Consider the following 22,880-nt stretch of genomic DNA (forward strand, 5'->3'; position numbering starts at 1 on the left):
TCTCTCTCTTTCTCTCTCTCTCTCTGCCTCTCAAATAAATAAATAAATCTTTTTTAAAGATAAAATAGAGGCCGGCGCCGCGGCTCACTAGGCTAATCCTCCGCCTTGCGGCGCCGGCACACCGGGTTCTAGTCCCGGTCAGGGCGCCGGATTCTGTCCCGGTTGCCCCTCTTCCAGGCCAGCTCTCTGCTGTGGCCAGGGAGTGCAGTGGAGGACGGCCCAAGTGCTTGGGCCCTGCACCCCATGGGAGACCAGGAGAAGTACCTGGCTCCTGGCTCCTGCCATTGGATCAGCGCGGTGCGCTGGCCGCAGCAGCCATTGGAGGGTGAACCAACAGCAAAGGAAGACCTTTCTCTCTGTCTCTCTCTCCCACTGTCCACTCTGCCTGTCAAAAAAATAAAAATAAATAAATAAAAATAAAATAGAGGTTTCATTCTGTTACTCTGGCCACAAAATGCCAATACAGGTGAGAACATGGGTATTTTTCTAAGTCAGTTATGCAGGCCACATGGAAAATCAACCAATTCTAATGGAACCAGGAACCAGGATGTGTGAGCTTTATTAACAACGGACAAAGCTCTGCATCTAAGAACTCTGGGAGAGACAGACCCCAGCGGTTCTTTTTCTGTTTTCGTGGCGTTACACATCCGTGGGACAATGGGCAGGAGAGATGGCAGACAGCGTGCAGGTGGGGATGCGCCCCGAGGGCCAGACAGAGCCCCGTGACTGCTGTTCTGGGGAGTGAGTCTGACTCTACAAAGGTCAGTAAAACGTGAGCACCGACGACCCCCTTCGCACCGAGAGAACAGGTGCTTGCCGAGGCCCGGCTCAGTGCAGCCAGCGTCCGGGGTGTGCCGCCGGCCCAGGAGCTGCTGTCAGGACAGCGCGCTGAGCGGAGGGCACAGAAGTGCCCACTGAGGAAGGCTTGTGCCCGCCTTGGGGAAAGCATCTGAAGACGGAACGCTGGACTCACGGCTCGCTGTGCCGAGGACGAGCCCGAGTCCTTGCGGGGCAGGAAGGAGGACTCCACAGAGAGCGAGCGGGGCCTCTTCTTTCATTCTTTCTTTCATTCTATTATAATTTTTGTTAAGTACACAAGTGACGCACAGCCTCAGTAGAAAAATCGATATTCAGAACCCCAAAACGTGGTGGCAAAAATCGCCAGCAGGTTAAGCTGCCGCCTGAAGTGACCACAGCCCATGCCAGAGTGCCTGGTTCAGCCCCAGCCACTTCATACCTCCCATCCAGCTCCCTGCCGATGCGCCTGGGGGGCGGCGGAGGACGGCCCCAGCGCCTGGGTCCCAGCCAGCCGTGGGGGAGACCAGGATGGAGCTCCTGGCTCCTGGCTTCAGGCTGGCCCAGCCCCAGCTACTGTGGCCATTTAGGGGGTGAACCGGCTGGAAGATCTCTCTCTCTCTCTCTGTCTCTTCCTCTTTCTGTCACTCTGCCTTTCAAATAAACACATACATGTTTTTTTAAAAAATCTCCATCATCCCACCACTGTGATGGCTGAATATCTCAGTGCCCGCCCCTTCAGACTGTTGACTGACAGGGGATTATCCTGTTGGCGCCGATCTGCAGCCCGCTGTCTCTCTGCTGCGGACTCCCTAAATGATCCAGGTCTCCTTACCCTTTGGGTCTTGCTGCTTCTCCTATCCAATAATAAGCTGGTTGTGTAGTTTTCCTGTCACTCATTTGCTGTCCCACTCACCCATCCGTCCGTCCGTCCATCCATCCGTCCACCCATCCATCTGACACTTCATGTCAGACACTGTTCCAGGTGCCAAGGAGACAGTGATGAACAGGGCCCCTCCCTGCCCACACGGCTCTCGTGGGCCAGTGGGTGGCTCTCTGGGGTCCTTGGGAAGCATTCAGAGTAGGGACAGAGGAGGGACTCAGGCGCGGTAGGCAGGGTGCTGGTGGGGGCAGGGGGTTCCAGGCAGTACTTTGCTCACTGGGTCCCCCAGCTTCAGGACTGCAGGGTCCCACTGCTGTCCCCCTTTAACAGATGTCACAGCTGGGGCTCAAAAGGGTCAAGCCCTTGGGTCACGCAACCTCTAATGTGAATGGAAACCCAGACCTCTTCTATCCCCAAACCAGTGCACCTGCCACCCGCCAAAGCCTGCCTCTCCTGACTCTGATCGGATAAGGAGGTGCTAAGCAGAGCCTGAAGGGGGTGTGCCCACTGCAAGCCTAAGCCCGCCCCACGTGACCGTGGCCCACAGGGGTTGAGAGGGACAGGGACAGGTGGAGAGCCGGGGAGCCACCTTCAATTGCAGGGAAATAAGGAAACACGGGGAGAGGAGCTTGTGGAGGCAGGGCCACTCTGTGGTTTGTGTCCACATTGTCCTGGTGTGTCCCGAGAGCCGGCGTTTGCGCCAAGCCCCCAGTGCAGAAATCCGCCATGGACTGATGGAGCCTTTGTTGTGGAGGCCGAGACCCAGCGAGCTCACTCTGTGCTCCGTGCAGAGGGGAAGGCTGCGAGGCCCTCTGCAGATCCCGAGGCAGCGCTAATGTCCCGCTAATGGTCTTAATGGTTCTCACGGCAGCCTGGGAAGTGGTGGCTGCTCCATTGTTTAAGCCCACGTGACAGAGGCTCTTGCCTCCATTAACCTCTGCCTCCCTCTGCTCTGCCCTCCTGTCCTGGCCCAGGGCTCCTGCAGGGCAGGGAAGGAGGCGCAGGCCTCCCGCCCCCAGGGCACACAGGCAGACCCTGCAGGGTGCTTAGCCTCTGCCCAGGGCCCTGGGGGCTGCTCTCAGCCACTGTCCGCCCATCCACCAGCTCACAATTTATTTGAAAGCGAAAGTTGGAGAATCTTCCACTGGCTGGTTCACTCCCCTAATGCTGGGCCAGGCTGAAGCCAGAGCCAGGAGCTCCCTCTGGGTCTCCCACGGGGGTGGGAGTTGTTGCCCGCTGCCTCCCTGGAGGAGGAAAGGACTGGAGGCCAAGTGGGGTGGGGGAGGCAGGGGAGGCGACGTTCTGAGCAGGAGCTTCCTCGGGCTCCTGGACCCCAGCAAGTGGAGGACTCCAGCCCGCCTGGGAAAACCCTCCAAACTGCTCTTTTTAGAAACGTTTTGTAGATACACAAGTCATGGAGCTGTGGGTTCCAGCTGTTTGTAAGTGCGCATGAGCGCCCCTGGCCCTGAGCGTCTTCACCCGTTCACCCACTGCCAAGCCGTTTCCAAACCTCTCCCATCAGCACAGCAGAGACCCCGTTCCTCCCTCCCCCGCCCTGGTAACCGAGGTTCTATTTCCTGTCTGGGACTTGGGCTTGGAATCCGACCACTAGTATCCTTTGGGAGTCAGGTGACATCTTCAAGGCTCCTCCATGCCATCGAGTGGGTCAGAGCGACACTCCTTTTTATGGCTGGATAGTACTCCACGTGTGGCTCTGCCGCATCTTATGTACACGTCGCCTGTTGGGGACCTTTGCGAACTAAGTGCACCCACTCTGCAGCCCTGATCTTTTGGACCAGAGGCAGGACGGGGGTGTTTGTTTGAAAGGCAGAGCTTCAGAGAGAGAGGGAGAGAGAGAGAGAGAGAGAGAGAGCGAGCGAGCTGGTTCAGAGCACTGGTTTCATCTGGTTCAGTCCCCAAATGGTCACAACAGCCAGGCTGGGCCAGGGAGAAGCCAGGAGCTCCATCCTGGCCTCCCACAGGGGTGGCAGGGACACAACCATTTAAGCTCAGACTTGAGCCAGTGCTCCAGTCTGGGATGGGGGCGTCACAGTGGCAGATTAACCCCTTGCACCAGGGCACCGACCCCAAGACATTTTTTTTTTAAAGACACAACAAGGCAAAGGCAAGAAAGGGCAGTGGTATTAATGTCAACCCAGTAACTAGTCATAGCAGAAAGCGATCAGCTGAGCAGAGAGGGATGATGGATGGTGCCTTGTCCCAGTGAGGTTACAGAACTTGGGGGTGACCCTGGGGGGGCATGGAGGAGCTGGCAAGTCTGGTTGGGCCCCAGGGAGCACCCCGGGTTCACACATCCAGCCAGGCAGCAGAAGTAGCCTGTGTGGCCCTCGGGGTGTCCCTGCCATGGGCGCTCTCTTCCTGCGGTTTGCAGCTTTTGCTGCTGACTCCCTGGAGCAGGTGTGTGCGTGCTCCCTGGGCATCGGTGAGGCCAAGGGGTCTGCTGTGTACCCCTCGCCCGGGGCTCGCCCACCCGCTCTCTGCCCTCCAGCTGCCCTTGCGCCCACCTGTTACTTGGTACACAGCTGAGCTGAGAGCACCCAGGCCGCCACAAGAGCACAGCACAGGTCACACTGGCGAGATCCGCGGATCCACAGCTCAGACCTTTTCCGGTCTCAGTGGATCCCTGGCACGGGGAGGTTGGCGCTGTGACACTGACCTTGAGCAAGGCCGCTGCTTGGAGTCCTGCAGGCAGAGTGGTCCTTGGAGCCTCTCCACTGTGAGAACACGTGCCTCGGGGAAGCCGCTGTCACGGCCACCATGCTCCCCTTGGCAGGTGCCCTCCGCAGTGGCTTCCCAAGCCACCCTTTAGCGTTCAGGCTTGTGTTCATTTTTATTTTTATCAATAGGATTCAGTTTTTAGAAACTGCACAGGGAAACAACAGGCCCTGCCTCAGCCTCCCCACTGAGTTCTCACTGGCTAGGGCCAGCCCTCTTCCTTCTCATCCTACATGTCTCTCCTGGCTTCTGCCTCCCGCATCTAAACAACTTGCTATAATCCAGTTCTTGACTTACTTTTTAAAAATAATTTGCTTATTTATTTGTAAGGCAGAGTGACAGGGGGAGAGAGAGAGAGAGAAAGAGATCTTCCACCTGCTGGTTCACTCCCCAGTAGCCACAATGGCCAAGGCTGGGCTAGGTCAAAGCCAGGAGCCAGGAGCTTCATCTGGGTCTCCCACATGGGTGCAGGGGCCCAAGCACTTGGGTCATCTTCTGCCTTCCCAGGCACATTAGCAAGGAACTGGATTGGAAGTGGAGCAGCCAGGTCTCGAACTGGTGCTCTTAGGAGACATGGGTGTTGCAGGCAGTGGCTTAACCTGCTGGGCCACAAGCTGGCCCCTAGATTAATTTTGAGAAAAATTTTAGATTTACAGAAAAACCAGGGAGAAGCTGGGGTCTCCGCATCACTGCCAGAGTTTCCTGTCTTATTAATACCTTGCCTTAGGGTGATACATTTGTTCTAACCGATGAGCCAATATTGATACATTATTGTTATTTTACTTTACTTAAAGATTGTTATTCATTTATTTGAAAGAGCTACAGAGACAGGGAAAGACAGTGAGAGAGAGAGAGCTCTCTTCCCACCTGCTGACCCACTCCCTCAGTGGCCGGAACAGCCAGGGCTGGGTCAGGTGCCAGGAACTCCACCCAGGTTCCCACCTGGATGGCAGGGAAGCAAGTGCTTGGACTGTCACCTGCTGGTCTCCCACGTGCATTAGCGGGAAGTTGGATGGGAAGTGGAACAGCCGATGTGGGATCCCACACTGTTTAACCCACTGCTCCACAATGCTGGCCCCTGATGTATCACTGTATTTTTTTTAAGGATTTATTTATTTATTTGAAAGAGTTACACAGAGGGAGAAGGAGAGGCAGAGAGAGAGAGAGAGAGAGAGAGAGAGAGCGAGCTTCTATCCGCAGGCTCACTCCTCAATTGGCCGCAATGGCTGGAACTGCGCCGATCTGGAGCCAGGAGCTTCTCCCAAGTCTGCCACATGGGTGCAGGGGCCCAAGGACTTGGACCATCTTCTGCTTTCCCAGGCCATAGCTGAGACCTGGATCAGAAGTGGAGCAGCCAGGTCTTGAACCGGCACCCATAAGGGATGCCAGCCCTACAGGCGGCAGTTTAACCCATTACGCCTCAGCGCCAGCCCCACCTGATGTATTACTGTTAACTCTAGTCTATGGATTTCTTAGTTTTTTATCTCTAGAATTATTTTTATTTATGGCTGATACATAAATATTGTGTATATTTCTGGGGTACCCTCTGATAATTCAGTACATGTAATGTTGAAATCAGGCTAAATGTGACTGCCTCCTCAAGAATTCTTCTCATTATTAAATTAATTAGCTTATTGGAGAGGCCGAGAGGCAGAAAGTGCTTCCATCCCCTGGTTCATTCCCCATCTGCACACAAGACACCCCCTCCCCCAGCCACAGGCTGAAGCTGTTCCCAGCTGTCCCACGCGGCAGGAGCCCAGTCACTTGTGCACCATGGCTGCCTCCCCGGGTGTGCACGGGCAGGAAGCCGGTGTCCAGAGCAGAGCCAGGGATGAACCTCGGCTCTCCAGTGCAAGACATGGGATTCTCAACCCAGGGTCCCGGCTGGGAGGCCAAACGCGCACATGTTACTCCTCTGTGGTGTGCATTTCCTTCGTCACCACCCAGCATGCGTTCCTGTCCCGGATTCCGTGCCGTCCATGCAATCGTGTGTGCGGGCACCTCTGGGCTGAGACTGACGGCCGTGGCAGTTTGAAAGAGTGCTGGTGGCGTGTGTGACAGGAGCTTGGAGTCTGTGTGACCTTCATCCTCAGCCTAAAGCACAGCTTTTTCCGGTCTGTTAGGAGGCAGCCCACTGACACCGAGTGTCCGTCCCTTCCACCACGCCGGGTCAGGGGCACGCTCCGTCAGGGTGATTGCGGTCGCTGACATTGGCCTTGGTCACAGCTGGCTGGGCTGGCGTTTGCCAGGTGTCTTGGAAGCTGCTCTGCCTGCTTTGCCCAAGGTGCAGCCCACACCCGGGGCAGCAGGGGCCGTGTTCTCAAGGGACGCACCCCGGGGTGAAGAAGTAGCCGTGGGAATTGTCCGGAAGTCTGGCGTGGAGGGCGCTATCTCCCCCGCACCTGCATTTGTCGGTTTATTCAGCGGTTATTCATGTCAGAAGGGGTCACGGCCATTTGTGCATTGGGTCTCCCATGTGGGTGCAGCGTCCCAAGCACTTGGGCCATCGTCCGCTGCCTTGCCAGGTGCAACGGCCGGGAGCTGGGCGGGAAGCGGAGCAGCCGGGACTTGAGCTGGTGCTGGGGTATGGGCTGTGCCACACGTGGACCCCGCGGTTCTGCGCTCGTTGGCCTTTTCACAACAAGTTTTACTGACTGCAAAAATTTATTAATTCCCAATTAATCTGGTGGATCTGCCCTCATCAGCATTTCACAGACACTTTGGCCCAGGCCTTTGGTTCACCTGACAAATAGGGGTGGGCTATGGCCCCCAAGCCCCGAGTCCCCTCAAGCAGTGGGGGTGTCTCTGCTCAGGGAACCACCCCTGGGGGGCTCTGCTTGGTGAGGTCGGAGAGGGGCGTGGAGGCGTGAGTCTCTGAATACCCTCGGGAACTTTCTAGAAACCTGCTGCCACTTCCAGATATGTGTTTCCGCTGGGGCCAGAGCACTGTCTCTTCCTCTCCCCCTCTGGCCTGAGGCTGGGGGAAGAGGTGGGAAGCTGGCGGCATCCTGTCTGCAGCGAGCAGGCCCCCAAGCCCCCCGCAGCTCCTGCAGGGCCCACCCCCACTGCCGCGGCCTTTTAACTTCATTACCCGGGAAAATGCAGGCAGCGCCCGTAACTCACTGCCCATCCAGTGGCAGAAATGCTGCCTGCGTGCGGGGCTGACCTGGGGATGCTGCTTCTGGGTCAGAGGGAAAAGCCGGACCCTGTGAGCCCTGCCTGCCGGCCCCCCGCAGGGCAGCCTGGGAGCTGACTCCCGCCCTGTCTCCAAGGAGGAGAGATCCCACAGGAAAGGAGGCGTCCTGCCCCGGGCTGGGCCAGGAAAGAGCGGCTGGAAGCATCCAGATGGTCACTGAACCGCTGGCCGACCTTGTGACCCCCCTCCCCGCCCCCCGACTCAGCCCCTCCGCCTGACTGAGATCCAGAGCGGATTTGTGGGCCTGAGGCTAAGTCCGGGCGGGCGGGTTTCTTGTTTGTCTCCTGTGGGTTGTCTCCTACCTCCCGCTTTTGGGTGCCCCTGTCATCAGCGAGTAGGGCGTTAGGGGCAGGTGCCATCTGCAGCCCTTGTGGGTTTTGTCCTTTTCCCTAGAGGATACAACCTTGCTGGCTCGGTGGAGCCCCCTGCCCGGCAGCCCCAGGCACCCGGGAGCCCAGGCCCTGGCCCGGAGGCACGCATGCCCTTCTCATCGGGCCAGAGGGTGGCTGCAGGAGGCCCCCTCCCCCATGGGTGGCCGGGCAGCCGGTGGGCCGGAGCTTTGTAACCAGACCTGGAGGAGCAGGAGGGCTTCCGCGGCTTCGCGCTGCTGTCTGGAGATCAATTAGAGATAATGGCTGCGGTGCACTCCAGAGGCACGGCCCGGCCTCTCCTGCCTGCGGCCGAGCTCGGCTCATCGCCGCTCCCCGTGCTGCCGAGTTGGGGGGTGGGGTGGGGGCAGTGCTCCAGCAGGGCTGGCTGCTTTGTTTTGCTTGGGGTGCCTGGGTGTGGCCCCCCAGAGGTCAGTAGCTCCCCACCCGCCTTTTGCTCCAGGCCCACCAGGCAGACCCTGCCCCTGCCCCAGCAGCGCTGAGCGGCCGCGTGCACCCCAGACTCCCATGTCATGTGCCTGCGACGAGCTGGCTGCCATTCTGAGCTCTGAAGGCACAGCAGTGGACGAGACGGACAGGGTGCCCACCCTCTGGGGCTCACGGGCAACCAATCAGGACAAAACATACAAACGGGAGACACTTGGGGCAGAATTAAAGTAGGGCAAGACAACAGACTGCATCTCTGGGCAAGAAGCCCTGTCTGAAGGGGCGGCACAGAGCCACTGCCCGGGCGATGAGAAAGCAGCTGGCCCTGGAGGCAGGAAGGGCACAGCTGTTGGCAGATGCAAAGGCCCTGGGGCAGGCAGAGCGAGGAGGCCAGGACTGGCGGAGTGAGGGTGAGCTGTGCTGGGCCCCAGGTTTCTCATGTGAACTGCTGAGCCTCGCAGGCGTCTAACCCCGCCGGGGGTGGCGCCGAGAGGGAGCTGAGCAAATCCAGTTCGAGGCGTGGCCTTGCCCACGAGTTGCTGTCAGACTCTGTCCTGCTGTCCTGTGGTTTCCCTGTTACTAGAGCAGCAGGTTTGGGCCAGACTCAGGCAGTTTTGTTTTTTCTTTTTTGGTTTGTTGGTTTAAATATTTATTAATTAATTTATTTGAAAGGCAGAGTTACAAGGAGAGAGAGAGGTCTTCCATCCACTGGTTCACTCCCTAAATGGCTGCAACTACCTGTGCTAAGCCAGGCCAAACCAGGAGCCAGGAGCTTTCTCTGGGTCTCCCTTGTGGGTGCAGGGGCCCAAGCACTTGGGCCATCTTCCACTGCTTTCCCCGGCACATTAGCAGGGAGCTGGATTGGAAGTGGAGCAGCTGGGACTTGAACCGGTACCCATATGGGATGCTGGCATCGCAGGTGGCGGCTTTACCCCCTACGCCACAGTGTCGACCCCATGGAAAAGAATTTCAGTTTTCCACACTGTGTGATTGAGAAAGACGAGACAGCTGATTGGGAGGATCAGGCGAGCCGGCCCGCAGTGCCTGCCAGTGCCCGGATGCCGTCAGCTGAACTTGACAATGCCTTTGGGTGTGAAGATGCCGCAGGCTTGGGCAGGGAGGGGCACGCGGCACTGTGCCAGGCACCTCACAGATCCAGAGCCCTGTCCTTGGGGAAACTGAGGCCCCACTTGTCTGCAGCCTTGGAGCTGGTGGGAGGGAGAGCCCCGTGCCCCCCGCATCAGTGCTGTTACTTCCCGAGGGAAGGATAAAGGACAAGCCAGGCAGCCAGGCGACAGTCAGGGTAGGGACAGGCAGAGGCCCTGGCAGTGCCAGCACCATGTGATTTGCGGGGACAGACCCGGCTCTGCTCCTTTCCGCTGCGGTCCCTGTGCCTGGAGCCCGGCTCAGTGAATGCTCGCCAACCGCCGATCGTGGCGTTCACGGCCTGCCTTCCACGTCTGTGTTGGCGTGGGGCCCTCTCCCAGCCTGCCCGCGCTCCAGCAGGTCTCCCGGTGTAGAGATGAGAAACCCGGGGCTCAGAGGTCACCCAGAGGGGGGACCCGATGCAAGCAGAACACAGCCCACCCGGATACCCACCTCCCACACGTGAATCCACACGTCCTGGCTGCGACCCACAGCCCGACACCGCGAGCCGTGCCGGGGAGGGAACGAGAGGCTGCCTGGTCCCGTTTCCTGGCACAGGGCTGAGTGAGTGTCTTGGGGCCTGTAGAGCGGCTCTCGGCTCTCCAGAGTTTCACCCCCGTGGGCATCCAGGGCCCCCCTGCCCCAGGCACTGTGGGAGAAACCCCACGGCTCAGCCAGAGCCCAGTGCGTGGGAGCCATCCCAGCCCGGCCACATTCCCAGCCCCTGGGAAGCCTCTGGACGTACCCTGGTGGGCTCTCTCCCCACTGCTGGAGGACAGCCAAGTGTGGCATCCTGTGGGTGGTCTGACCCAGGGGTCTCACTGTACAGGGCCCACCATGCACTGTGGCTTGGCTGCTGCCCTCTGAGTGCCACTGGGCGACTGGCTGTCACTCAGCTTCCTCCCAGAGCCCCGCTCCTCCTGTGCACAACAGCAACAAATATTGGCCCTAAGTCAGGTGACATCCATGTGTGTCCCGCCAGGCAGGGGCCTAGCGCCCAGAGGGCTGTGGTCATGATGGCGAAGAGCTGCAGGCTGCTCAGCCGTGCTAGCCCACCGGATGTTTTGGGCCTTGCATAGTCGTTTACTGGACACACATCTGTATTAACACTGCTCAGTAAATTTCTGCAAACTGACCCCACCGCCTGCCACCAAGATCCAGGTAGAGAAGCGATAAAGACCAGGGCTGATGCTGTGGTGCAGCGGGGTGAGCCGCCACGGGGGCACCCACGTCCCCTGTCCGGGAGACCCAGATGGTGCTCCTGGCTGCTGGCTCTGACTTGGCCCAGCCCTGGCCATTGCAAACATTTGGGGAGTGAACCAGTGGATGGAAGATCTCTGTCTCTCCCTCTCTCTCTGTCACTTTGCCTTTCAAATAAATAGATAAGTCTTTCGTAAAGGAAACAGCACATCTTCAGACCTCAAAGAGCCCTGTGTCCCCCGCAGCCTCTGCCCCCTGCAAGGATGACTGCGGGCCTGGCTTTTGAAAGCGTGGGTCGGTTACGTGCGGTCTAGGAGTTCACGTAAATGCAGTCGCACTGCGTGTGCGCTTTTGCTCCTTTGCCCACAGGCACGGGCACACAAGCCTTGCCCCATTTGGACACTGAGTGGCAGCTTGGTGGCTTCCAGTCGGGAGCTACTGTGAGTGGTGCACCTGTGACCCTTTAGTCTTTGTTCTGGGGGGGGGGGGGGAACGCCTGTGTTCCTGTTGTTGTAGGTGTACTGGGCTGAGCCTTCCCAAAGGTGCTGGGAAAGAGAGGAAGGGGCAGGTGCGTGCTCTGGGGGAGGGGCGCTGCCGGCCCCGGGTTCAGGATGGCAGGCTGAAGTCTGAGCTTGGCCGAGGGGGCAGTGGTGGAGCCCCACTGTGTTCGGCCCCTGAGAGCTTATGGTCCAGTTGGGGAACTGAGGTGAGATGCAGGAGACTGGAAGTCTGCATGGAACAGCCGCAGGCTAGTGCAGACAGCAGCAGGGTGAGCTGTCAGCTTGGCCTGGGCTCTGCGGGTGCCGAAGGCCTCTCTGTCCAGCGGACACTTGTGCACCCTTCAGTGCCCAGCGTATTCGTTCCCTCCTCAGCAGAGCGCTCCTGGGTCCACTGGACCCTTCCTGGCAGGTTTTGCCACTGTCAGTTACCAGCTGAATACACCTGCCGTAACCAGCAGGCAGGTGGGGAAACCACGTGGTCTTTTGTTTGGTCTCTGCCGGCTGCTGGCCTGCAGGCCCTGTGTGGGCATTGTTCCTGGCTGTATCACCTGGCTTGCCAAGGAGCTTGGCCTGTGGGAGGGGCTTGCGCCTGAGAGCAAAGCCGTGGGGGGTAGAGGTGGAGGTGGGGATGGGATGGTGACTGCCTGCAGCAGGGGTGCCCGAGGGGAGCTGGAGATAAGGCTGGAGGGCAGCGGAAGGCCTCGCTCCCACACTCCCACGCTCCAACGCCAGGCCAGAGAGAGCGAAGACAACTCTGCCAGCCACAGGGAGCCATTGACGCTCCTGGAGCTGGAAAGTGACACCATCAGAGGTTAATTGATGACATTTCAAAGCGAGACGTTTCTGAAAAGCGGAATGATGGAATTGCAATTTTCGCCTCTTGCTGTGGTTTCCAGGAGAGTGTATTTCAGCAAGGCGGGCTCTTTCAGTTGTGTTCCTGATGGGGAATTGACCCAGATGGAGAGGAAATGAGGAGGCAGCGTCGGACTGTTTCCCTGAGACGTCAGCCGCAAGGTTGCAGCCAGCTGCACAAGGACCCACAGACCAGGGGTTCTGGCCCCTGGCGTGCGCACAGCCGGGCACCCGCCACAGAAGCCTCCTCGGCTGGGACGCCCTCCCTGCATCCCACCCTTCTCATTCCTCCCACCCCTTGTGGCTCAGAGCTCACGTCACCTCTTCAGGAACCTTCCCCACGCCCCTCCAGAGAAACATCCCTCCCTTGCCCATAACGCACGCCCCTGGAGTGTCTCCTGGCTGTGTCATTGGCTTGATTTTTGGCCACGGTGTGGGCAGGGACAATTCCCTGGGGCAGAGACAGGTGCTGGTGACATACATGTGTGAGGCTGTACTGTTGGGACAGGAGCACACAGATCAATGGAACAGAAGATAAGTCCAAAAACCACGGGAAATGAATGTGTCATAAAGATGGCATATCCAATCAGTGGCTAAAGATGAGTTATTTAAAGATGGCATTGGGACAACTCGGATAGCCATTTAGAAAAAAATAAGCTGGGGCCGGCACTGTGGCACAGCAGGTTAAAGACCAGTCTGCAGTGCCGGCATCCCATATGGGTACCGGTTCGAGTCCCGGCTGCTCCACTTCTGATCCAGCTCTCTGTTGTGGCCTGGGAAAGCAGTAGAGGATGGCCCAGGTCCTTGGGCCCCTGCACCCGCGTGGGAGACTCAGAAGAAGCTCCTGGCTCCTGGCTTTGTATCAGCTCAGCTCTGGCCATCGCGGTCATTTGGGGAGTGAACCAGCAGATGGAAGACCTCTCCCTCTCTGGCTCTACCTGTCTCTCTAACTCTTTCAAATATATAAAACTTTTTTTAAAAGCTAGATCCCACTTCACTACTTATATGGAGATAAATTACAGAATGGAATAAGGACTTCAATGCAGTGAAGATATAGATGTTCCAGGAGAAAATATCAATTGCTTTTATAATCATAGAATGAAAAATAAACCTTTGTTTTGACTTCAAAACCCTAAAGTCTTTAAAGGAAAAAATCAGATGATATAAAAATATGATTTTCACATGGCAAAAAATAAAAAAAATCCTACCATAATCAAACCAAGACCACACAAGGAAGACATGTTTGCAAACTGTATCACCAACGACTCATTTTCTTTATCTCCAAAGAGTTCAAATAAGAAATGGGCAAAAGATGTGAACAGGTTGTTCTTAAAAAAAAAATGCCAATGAGGGATGAGCACACAGGATGCACACGCTGAGGCTCCTGAACCAGGAGGGAGTGAAGGGAGCTGGCTGACGCCATCTGTCGCCTCTCAGTGGCGGACACCAGACACTGACGAGGGTGCCATGGAGCGGAGCCTCCAGGTCCTGCAGGTGGGCAAGTAACTGGTGCAGCCTTGGCCGACAGGGGAACCATCCTGATGACGACAGTGGAAGCTCCCTTTGCCAAGTCCTCCCTCTGGGGAAGAGAACGCGCTACCTTTTACCATCTCCCTCCGAAGTCACAGCTCCCCAGTGGTTCCACGGCCCTGCTCGCGGGTTGGGGTGAGGTGTGCTTCCAGGGCCTCATGGTCAGGTGGGTTCCGGCAATTTCTAGCCTCACGGGGAACCCTGGGTGCTGGCTGCCACATTAAACCTGCCACCTCGTGGTCCACTCTGCGGATGGGGAGACAGGCTCGGAGAGGTGTGGTGCCGGTCACTTGTCCAGTGTCACAGCCAGAGCTTGTCCATTGGGTGAGACTTTTCTCTTTGCCTTCCCCACTGGTCTCCCTGCTGCCACTATGGGGCCCTTACAAATCTCCTTGCCCATCCCAAAAATGTAATTGGGACCGCACTGCTTCTTCCCTCTCAGAATCGCATCGCACACCTCAGGGTGGCAGACAAGGCTCCTCCCACCTGCCCCGGACCCACCCCGCGCCAGCAGCAGTGGTCACCTGCCTGTTCCCTGGGGTATCTGCATCCCCTGAGCCCCCAAGTCTCCATCCTCTGCAGGCTGTGGCACGGGCTGGCTTACTCTGGGGAGGGACGGCCCTGCCTGCCCTGCCCAGGGCCCAGCCTGGTCTCCGGCTGCACTCCAGGCCCAGGCTCTAAACAAGAATGTTGGGTGGTGTTCAGTTGTTCCTTGCGTTCGGCGCCTCGACTTAGCACAGTCATGTTTACGAGGGAGGGCCTTGGTCTCTCTTTCCGGGTTTCTTGTCTGCTGGCCCCTGCTTGATCATATCCAGGTTAAGCATTCTGGGGGTGAACAAGAAGTGGGGGTGACACGGCGTCTTCTACCGCGTCCCTTGCAGCAGTGAGCACACCCTGCCAGGCGGCCCCATGGTGGGGCTGCCACGCTTGCCTGCCTGGTGGGGAGGTCGCTCCCCCACAGCTGCAGTGTGCAATCCCACTTTCCCCTCCGTGGTTAATCAGCAAGTGTGGGGCCCCTGGGGTTCTTAACAGTCTGAGATGCTTGCAGGGCCTGCTCTGGCCATCCCAAGGTCCTGTCTCTCCTAATACTAGCGACCCGCTGTGCCCCATGGCCAGGCATCCACTTGGGGGTGTGCTTACTGCACAGAGGGAGCTGCTGGAAGGGCTCAGCTACCCCCAGAAGACCCAGTGAGCCTGTGCGGAGCCAGAGGTGGGAGGTGGCAGGGAGGCTGTGTCGTCCCCTTCAGCAGATCTGGGGGGGGGGGTCGCTTTCCTTGCCCTGGTCTCCCAGCAGGTTGTGGCATGGACACAACACTGGGACAATCAGTGGCCAAGAAACTAGGCCACTGGTTCCTGGTTGGGACCCTTGCTGTGGCCACTTTAAGGATGGAGGGATCCTGCAAACTACCTGCAAGGTGACTCAGGCAGCGGCAGCCCCTGCAGGAGGGCGGGGACAGCCTGTGGATGCTTTGGAGGGCTCCACCTAGCTCCACCCTGGCTCTCAGCGCTCTGCCCACTGAAAGGGGCCCACTGGGGTCCTCCCTGGGGGTACTGGTGCTCTGCGCAGCTAGAGAAGAGGCAGGTTACCTGGGTCCCCTCCCACCTTTGAACTTGGGCTGCCTGCGGCCCACATATCCCTCCGCTGCTGGCCAGAAGTCAGGGGTGTCTGGGGGTGTGGCGGAGGGGGAGGGCAAGCTCCTGAGCCTGCATGATCTCCTTTCGGAGTGAGGGCGGCAGTTCTGGTGCCGGGAACGCCCCCATTTCTGTGAATGAGCTCTGGAACCCGGGCCCCCGCTTCATTCTGAGAAATCATCCTTAGGTAGCAGCACGTGTGGGTGTTGAGGCAGTGCAGGGCCTGGGACGTGAAGATGCAATGGAGAACACGAGAGAGGGGAGTGGCTGGAAAACGCATCTGATGTCAGGCATAAAAGGCGCTAATGAGGAGCACGCCTCAGCCCTCGCTCCCCGGGAAAGTGTGAGCTCTGCGCTCTTCATCCCGATCTGCGGCGCTGCACTCCCAACTCTCACCTGTAGAGGGAGCCTTGCTCACCTTGTGGATGGTTCACAATGCGAAGCTTTCAGGGAAAGAAAGAAAAGGCTTTTTACAGAAAAAAAGTTGGAGGGTTTAAGGGCAGCCTATCTCAGCGCTGCGAACCTCCGCGGCGGCGGCGCTCGTCCCTGCTGGTTGCGCGGGGAGAGGGTCGCAGCCCAAGCAAGGCGGTGCGGTCGCCCTTCCTCCTCCGTGCAACCCCGCCGCGGGACAGCGCGGGCATTTTTTTTCAGCCAGTGCCCCCCAGAATTCCACAAGGGTCGCTCTTGCTCCCTGCTGCAGCGCAGGCTTTTCCCTGGACTGAACTGTTGCACCAGGGCCTGGTTCGGGGGGGGGGGTCTCTGTCCCTGACCCATTTACCGCGTCTGAGGGTCTGAGTCTGCGGTCTGGGGACAAGCGCTTTAGGGTTCGGGCAGCGGCCGAGGTTGCTCGGGCCTCCAGCTCCCCCCTCCCCGGTCCCGTCTTCTCCCGCGCGGCGGCGGAGGTGCGCTCGCCCCAGGCACCGGCCTCTGCGAGGCGCGCGTCCGCGGACGGTGCGCGCCCGGGTCCGGGATGGAGCCGCTGTCTCGCTTCTCTCCTCTCACTTCCCGCGGCGGCTGGCGCGCGGTGCGGAGCCGCACCGCACGGTCGGGCGGCGCACAATGAGCGGCCGAGGGGCGGGGGCCCGGCCAGGGGGCCCCGGCGTCGCCGAAACGTTTGGGTGGAACAGGTGAGCGCGGCCCGGGCGCTCGGGCGCCGCGGCGGGCGCGGGGGAGGGCGCAGGGCCGCTGTAAAGTAAGTGGTGGGAAAGAGACAAAGGAAGAGTGAAGAGGCGAGACGGTGCGGAATTGAGGGAGGGGGAGGGGGCGGCGGTGGGCAGCGTGCGCGGAGCTCGAGCTTGAACTTGATCACGAAAGGGGGGGGCTCCGAGGGGGGAGGGGGCCCCGCAGGGAGCCGGCCACGTGCCTGGCTCCCCAGGCCGGGGTCTCCGCCCGCCCGGGTGCCGAGCACCCAGGCCAGGCAGCTCCGCCCGCCGAGGACCCCAGTCCGCTGGGAACCGAGGGGCGCGCAGGGGTCGCGGGCTACTCGAAGGTCCCGGGGCGCCTAGAGTTCCTGACCACGCCTGAGTCACTTTCTTTGGGCTAAGTCTCCCTCTCCCGGCCTAAACGCGGACACCCCGCCGGGGGCCCGGTCCTCCGCACCCTTCCCGCACCGGCACCCCGCCCCCCGGTCCTCTGCCAGGCTCCTTCCCCGCCGGGATCCTCCGCGGAGCGCTTCCCCCTTAAGAGCGCTCTCCCCGCGGGGCGCACGGCGGCGCGTCCGGCGCGCCCTCGTCCCCCTACCTGGCCCGGCGCCCCCCTCCTGCCTCCTCCCCCACCCGCCTCTCCCTCCTCTCTCCTCCCGGCTCCCTGGGTGCCTCCTTCCCTCTCCCCCGCCCCCCCCCCCGTGCCCACTCCTCCTCCGGCTGCTCCTCCTCCTCCCCCTGCGTGCGCCCTCCCTGCACTCCCCTCCCCCCGGCCCCCGCCCCGTGCCCGGGCCCGCCCCCCTCCCCCGCCTCCCCGTGCCCGGTGCCCCCTCCCCCTTCCTCCCTCCCGGCCGCGGCGCCGCCGCCGCTGCCGCCGCTCGCCTGGGCCCTCCCCCTGGCCACCCCCGCCCCCGGGCCGGGCAGTGACGCGCCGCGGCGGTGCCAGCCCCTCTCCCCGGGCGGCCGCGGCGGCAGCAGCAGCAGCAGCTGGAGCTGTGGGGCTGTCACCGCCGTCCGCCCCGCTCACTCGCGGAGCCCGGCCGCTCGTCTCCGCCTCGTCGCCCGCTCAGGTACGGAGTCCGGCCCGGATCCCGGCGATCGGGCCGTGTCCGGGCTCTGGGCCGCCGCCCCCTCCTCCCGCCGCTGCCGCCGGCCGTTGAGCTGCGGTTGGGGGGGCGGGGGGCTGGGGTTCCGGGGAGGGGGACGCAGGGGGCCCTCCAGCGCCGAGGCTGGGGAGGGGGCGCGGGGGAGCGGGCTGCGCCCTGGGCCGAGTGGGCCGGGGTGGAGGGCGGGCGAGGGTGACGGAGAGTGGGGGGGAGGGGGCCGCGGACCGCCGGAGAGGTGTGCCTGGGCCGGGCGCTGGGGGCCGCCGGGCGCACCCCACTCCCGGGCCGTGCGCGCCGCCGGGCCTGGGGGGCGGTGATTGTGTGCGCCGCGCCGCGGTATTGTGCGGCGGCCGCACCGTTTGCAGCGGGCTCGGCGGCGCGTCCCGGAGCCGGGAGGAAGGGCTCGCGGGCGGCGGGGCGGGGGCCGGGCTCGGGTTGCCGCCGCCGCCGCCGCCGCCGCGCGAAGGGAAGTGGACTGGGTTTGGGGATGTGAGGACTGGAAGCGCCCAGCGGCAGGGAGGGGCTGCCCGCCACGGCGCGGGGAGTTGGGACGCGGTTTGCAGAGTTGAGCCCACTTTGGCAGGCCCCTGCCGCTCCCCTCGGGGGGCCGGGCGCCTCTCCCAGGTGCGCCGTCCGAGCTGAAGCCCGCGCCGAGCGGCATTCCTTAACCGAGGGGCGCTCGGGGCCGGGGCGGCCGGCCGGAGGGCGCGCCGGGGCCAAGTTGGGTTCCCAGTTCTGCCCGCTGCCCGCGGCCCCGCACCTCGTCCTCCGGGGCTGGACGCCCGGCGTGCCGCCCGCGGTCTGGTTCCGGCCACCCTGGTTCAGAAGTGACCCCACTCCTGCTCGGAGCTGCATTTGCGCGAGTCGCGTCTCCCCTACCGGGCCTCGCTTCCTGGGGGAAGTCCTCATTAAGCCTCGCTAATTAGCATTATTCCCGGAGAAAGGTTAAGGTTAGACCGGCCCCTTCCTTATCGCTGAGGTCCGCTCCCCCTCCTGCGTTTCCCCTCTCCCTTCCCACTCCCAGGGAGCACAAAAGCGCAGAAAGAAAGTGTGAAGAGGGCGGATCAATGACGGAGCCACAAACCCATTAATTCCAATGGAGCCCCCACCCCCCACCCAAAATATTGATTTTTCTTTCTCTGCTCCGAGGGGAGATGAATAACCTCCTGACTCCACCTGGAATGCTGTTTGGATTCTGATTTCCTCCCCTTGGAGAAGGATTGTGGGTTGAAATATACACCCCCCCCCATAAAGCCCTGCTTATCCCAGAATCAGCGAGAACCCCAGGGGGCGCGTGGGCAGAGGTGTTTGGAGCGTCTCATTGCTCCTCTGTGGAGAGCCAGCTGTGATGGGACGGATCGGGTCTGCTCTCAGGACCCCTGCACACACCAGCTTCCGGGCTGGGCCTAGGTCCCAGGGAGAGGGTCTGCCTGGTGGTTCAGCTCCCGGGTAGTAAATTATCCCCTCGTTGGAAAGCCATTAGGGCCAAATGTGTCCTTGGATAACATCAAGCTCCTGTCTAATCCAGGCGTGGCCTGGGTTTGTCTCCTGGAGCAGGGCTTGGCTGACACCCCTGCTGCACCCCCGGCTCCCCATCTTCCCAGCCCTGCAGGCTGGCTTACGGGAACTTCTCGGTGGCCCAAGCTGCCCCTGGGCGATTCGGAGCTGGACCGCCTGGCGTTGCCCAAGAACTTGGTTGTGCCATGTGGGTCCTGCCCTGGCAGCCCTGCTGTCTCCATCCCTCCAGCCTCCCCTTTCAAGAGACCCCTGTTCGCGGTCGGGGCTGGGGGTATCCACGAGACCCCGGTGGTAAGGAATGCTGGGAAAACAGCCAGTTGAGTTGTGTGAGCTTCGGAACAAAAGCCCATTTTACGCTGGAGGCAGTGGTGGGGAAGTGTGGGGAATGCTCACTCCCAGTACCCTCCAGTACTGTAAGGACAGAGCATCCATAGGGATGTGTGGACACCCTCCTGGGGCGGGGGGAGGGTACCTAAAGGGTGACAGGAGATTGGCCGTGTCTCAGCCCTTCCAGCTTCCTGTTTCCCAGAAGAGCTTGGGCTCCGGTGACTGGCAGGCAGGGAGGCATGCTAGCAGGAAGGAGTGGACCTGGGCAGGGAGTGTCCCCAAGGGCTGGCCTTCCACTCCGATGGCCAGGTGGGCTTGGAGCACTGCAGGAAGTAGCAGCCTTGTGACTTCATAGGGCCCAGGAGCCGTGACGGAGGCCACCCTCGTATTTTGTTTGTGCAGTCCCCCTTTGCCACAGGGACCTGCACCCTGGTTGCCTGAGATCCCGGGGGTTTTTCGCCTCCCATTCATAAGCCATCTGATGAACCCAAGTGGTTAAGCTGGGGTCAAGTGCGGTTCAGTACCTTCTTGGCATGCTTAGAAGGCTGTGTATGTAATGCTCACCCCCGGGGAGACGGAGGGGTCCCCTGGTGCTGAAGAATCTGCAGGGGCCCCGGAAGGGGTCACAGGTGGTGCGCAGGGGACCCTCACCTGTGGATTAGGAAGCCGTTTCACCTGCACACCTGGGCGCCTGTGCTGGGGCAGCTGCCTGAGCCTGCTGCCTGCAAACCCGGGGGCTGAACAGAGAGGGGTCTGTTTCCTGCTGGGCCCAGAAGCATCCCCTGCACCTCCCCACCCCTGCGCCCTGCCCAGCCTCATCAAACGTGTACCCAGGGCTGCTGGCCGAGGCTTAGGGCTTACAGGGGTGCGCACTGCCCAGCAGATCCCCCTCCTCCTCCTTTCTCCGGCAAGTGGCAGATAGAGTTACAGCTCTGAGGAAAGGCCTGGAAAACACTGAGCGAGGCACGCCCCAGGAGCCCGAGCCCTGGAGGATGCAAACGGCTCCACTCCAGAGGCCCCAGGAACCCAGTTCCAGAGAAATTGACCCCAGTTGTAAAATAATCAGGTTGCTGAGAGCACCTGCCTGTGGTTACCAGCCGTGGCTGCCATCCTGTTGGCACCATCTTCCTTCTGCTCTCCCGGTTTGCCCTCCTCCCCGGGGCTGGGCAGTGGCTGGTGTTAGTGGCCTGCCAGGGAGGAAGGGCCTCTGTTGCTGGGTGGAGAGAAGTGGAACCTGCCCGTGAATTTTGGACTGCAGATAAGAGTAGGGAAGGCTTGGGCAGCTCCTCTCCCTCTGCCCTGAGTCAGGGCTGCCAGAATGGGGTGTGCCCCGGGTGCTGACTAGGTGCTGCCCACCTGCCGCCTGCTCACCTCTGGGGTGTGTTCCAGGAGGGCAAGGTGGCCCCAGGACCCGTGGTGGCTATGGTCCTTTGGTGTCAAATACATGGCAGGGTGTGTGTGTGTGTTTTTTTGTTGCTGTTGTTGTTTTTGTTTGTTTGTTTTTTGTGTTTTTTTGACAGGCAGAGTGGACAGTGAGAGAGAGAGAGACAGAGAGAAAGGTCTTCCTTTGCCGTTGGTTCACCCTCTAATGGCCGCCGCGGCCGGCGCACTGTGGCTGGCGCACCGTGCTGATCCGAAGCCAGGAGCCAGGTGCTTCTCCTGGTCTCCCATGGGGTGCAGGGCCCAAGTACTTGGGCCATCCTCCACTGCACTCCCGGGCCACAGCAGAGAGCTGGCCTGGAAGAGGGGCAACCGGGACAGAATCCGGCGCCCCGACCGGGACTAGAACCCGGTGTGCCGGCGCCGCAAGGCGGAGGAATAGCCTAGTGAGCCGTGGCGCCGGCCCTGTTTTTAAGATTTATTTCTTTGAAAGTCAGAGTTGGGAGAGGGTGTGGAGAGAGATCTTCCATCCACTGGCCCACTCTCCAGATGACTGCAACATGAGTGGCCATCCACCACTTTTCCTAGGCCACTGACAGAGAGCTGGATTGGAAGGGGAGCAGCCAGGACACAACCCGCGCCCACAGGGGATACTGGCCGTGGCTTTACCTGCCCCGCCACAGCGGCCCCCCATGATGGCACTTTTGTTGCTGAGTGGACAAGGCCACAGGCTTCCTGGCTTCCCAGGGGCAGCTGACTGCACAGTCTCACGGGTGCTGTGAGAGGGACCCAGAAGGGGTGGGACGCATGCGTGGTCTGTTGCCTACAGAAAGCGAGAGTGGCGGCCCCAAGTCCTTGATTCCAGAAGGCCAGAGCAGGAAGCATTCACCTTGTGACCTCTGGGGTAGCAAGGGAGCACCTGGGGTCTGTGCAAGCCTCACCCAGCCGGTCCCTCGGGACTGGGGTGCCGCGGGTGTTCCAGTGAGTTCTCGGCTCCGGTGCACAGCAGAGCTCTGCCGTGGTGGGCGGGCTGCCCAGGTGTCTTGGGAAGGCGGCTTTTCCAGGTTCGTCCTGAGAGTGTGGGTGTTGTAGGCGTCTGAGTCCTTCCAAATCTTACGTGGTTGTTTGTTATTTTTTAAAGATTTATATATTTATTTGAAAGGCAGAGTTAGAGAGAGAGAGTGAGCTTCTCCATGCTGGTTCACTCCCCAAATGGCTGCAACATCCAGAGCTGGGCTGGTCCAAAGCTAGGAGCTTCCTCCAGGCCTCCTATGTGGGTGCAGGGGCCCAAGTAGGTGCATTCGCAGGGAGCTGGATCAGAAGTGGAGCAGCAGGGACTTGAACCGGTACACATATGGGATGCCAGCGCCACAGGTGGCGGCTTTACCTGCTACACCTCAGCGCCGGCCCCTGTTGTTTTTTGAAGTTAGGTTTAGCAGACTTGATTTCTCACTTTAAAAAAATTGCTGTAGCAGCAGGTGTCAGAATCGTGGACAGACCACTTCTCACGGAGCTGGGGTCTCTGGCAGAGCCCTGGAAGGATGAGGGAACCGTGGTCGCTCAGTAACCTGCCAGGGGTTCCCACAGCCAGCCCCTCCACACACACAAGTGGGTCAGCGTTTCTAGCTGGTTCTTCTCCCTGGGTAATGAGGCCCAGGGGGAGGAGCCCGCCTTCATCAACTAGCACCCTAGCGCCATGCTGGCACATAGTAGATGCTTGATAAATGTACATCAGCTCACCGAGGGGAGGGAGTGTGTGTGCACACACAGCTTCATGATCCGTGACTTCCCTTTGGGATCTTATCTGGAGACGCTTTATCTTCAAGGAATGTGGTTCTTTCAGTGGAAGTGAGGAAGTGTGGTGAGGTGGGCGGTGGCCTGAAAGTTCTGTGCTGGTAGCCTCTGGGGACAGCTGCCTGGCTTCAGACCCCTGCCCTGCCACTGGCTCTGTGCCTCTGGGCACTTGGGGCGGCCTTCTGAGGTGCAGCTACCAGCTCTGAGACGGACCTGCTGTGGCTACTTGCTTGATGGGACTGTTATGAGGTGCCGGATACCCCCTTCATTACCAGGCAGTTTCAGTGTCGCTTCTTGCCTGTGGGACCCGTCAGAGCAGGCAGGAGCA

General features: G+C 60.3%; 1 protein-coding gene across 4 annotated transcripts in view; it reads left to right on the forward strand.

Annotated features, from left to right (window-relative positions):
- The window catches only part of NOL4L (nucleolar protein 4 like), a 113,155-nt gene that overhangs the window by 66,381 nt on the left and 23,894 nt on the right, over window positions 1-22,880 (forward strand). The window contains exon 1 of one of the 4 annotated variants that reach the window (XM_051845101.3): window positions 16,279-16,412. The exons of 2 other annotated variants lie outside the window; for them this stretch is intronic. The gene's annotated coding sequence lies outside the window, so the exon portion shown is untranslated. Of the gene's footprint in view, window positions 1-16,278; window positions 16,413-17,316; window positions 17,498-22,880 lie in introns of those variants that run through there. One more of the 4 variants, XM_051845100.3, reaches the window with a different exon arrangement.

Source organism: Oryctolagus cuniculus, chromosome 11 (genome assembly GCF_051225735.1).
Source record: "Oryctolagus cuniculus isolate XC-2025 breed Fujian yellow rabbit chromosome 11, ASM5122573v1, whole genome shotgun sequence".
Lineage (NCBI taxonomy): Eukaryota > Metazoa > Chordata > Mammalia > Lagomorpha > Leporidae > Oryctolagus > Oryctolagus cuniculus.